Genomic DNA, 1,707 nt, shown 5'->3' with positions numbered 1-1,707 from the left:
ATGTGTTTGCTGTGTACTATAAAAGAAAGAAAAACCCATAGGTGGATAAAACCCATAATAAGGATTCAGCATAGATAGAAAGTAAATGAGTAAGTTTACAAAAAAGAAAACTCAGGATCTGATAAGTATGCATGAGTGAGTAAATAGCCTATGAAACATAGAATTCATAAGATGTGCTAAGTATTAGGGAGTAATTGGTAACTTGTAAAATATGTTATATATCTTAAAAAGAACATAAAGACATGCATTCTGGCTTATACTATCTCTAGGCTGGTAGATATGTCATCCCTAAAGTGGTGACTTTTCAGTCACCTCAGTATCATACTTTATGGCCCCATGTGTGCTCTGCCCCAGAAATGCCGATGGAATTCATAGCTTCAGTAAACTGATTGGCATGCTTTGACTCTGTGCTTGTGTACTTGCCCTGTGTCTTTCCAATAAAGCAAGCATGGGGTAGCTCTGGGGTAGCTCATCTTACTACTAACCCCCACTACCTTGTCCAGACTCAACTCGGGTACTCCTAACTACAACACAAGCAGAGAAGAGTGAGCTTCCTTCCATGCTGCTTGCCCCAGTCCTTAGGATGGGGCAACCCATCCCATCCATGTCCCCCCACTTCCCATTCTGTGTTTTAAGTAGATTCAGTAAACGATGTTGTTCTGGAAATTTAATTTGGTCCATGAATCTTTTCTATTCCATGACCTGTAAGAAAGCTTCCCTGAGTCTGAACTTGGGGGCTGTCATTCCTTACCACACAACCTCACTTGGTGGATAGTTAAAGCAGTCTTAAATTCATTTGATATTTTATTTTATTTTGGCTATGCCATCAGCTTGCAGGATCTTAGTCCCTCTACCAGGGATTGAACCTGGATTCTGGCAATGAAAGAGCTGAATCCTAATCACTGCACCTCCATGAAATTCCCTTATTTGAAATTTTAAAACATATTCAAGAACGCAAATAAAATTTTATTCCTGAGTTTCCAAGCCAAGTCAGTGTTTATCCAATCAAATCCTTTTGTCACATGCCCTGTGAGGTAGCATGAGTGCTTATGCGGTTACAAAGAAAGGGGACCCAAAAAACCCAAAACATTTCTGTGGAAGGAAAGGAGAGGAGGAAGAGGGATTTAGAGGAAGAGGCACACCCCTCCTGGCATGCTCCTTTCAGCCCCAGGGCCTTCCTGACACTTTGTTCCCTCTGCCTTTGGGATGTGGGGGGCTTTCCCAGGCCCAGTTTCCACTGGGTTCACTGCCTCACTTCCCCCAGTGCCTACTCAGTAGCCTTCCTACAGAAGCCTTTCCTGACCAAACCAGGGTGGTGCTGGGCTTCCTCCCCTCGCTCCAGATGCCCCACCCACTTATTTTCTTTTCCCTGTAGCACTTATCACCATCTGACATACAATATATTAATACTTGCTTATGTATTGTTTGTGTCCGCCACTAGAATGTCAGCTCTACAAATGCAGGATTTTGGAGTGTTTTTCTTCACAGCTGAATTCCCAGCCCCAACACAGTGCATAGCACACAGTTTGAGCTCCTCTGTAAACATTTGGGGGATGAATGAATGACTGAATGAAGAACTGTGGAAGGATTTTAAGCAGAGGAATCTCGTGTCCGTATTTATATCTCAGAAAGATCCCTCTGAAGGTGGCTGAGACTGAAGCAGGAAGACAGACAAGAGGTATTAAAGGTCCTGCCAGAGAGGACTAG

The sequence above is a fragment of the Capra hircus genome, chromosome 9 (genome assembly GCF_001704415.2).
Source record: "Capra hircus breed San Clemente chromosome 9, ASM170441v1, whole genome shotgun sequence".
NCBI classification, from domain to species: domain Eukaryota; kingdom Metazoa; phylum Chordata; class Mammalia; order Artiodactyla; family Bovidae; genus Capra; species Capra hircus.
The sequence above is the reverse complement of the archived record's forward strand: the minus strand, read 5'-3'. Positions refer to the sequence as shown.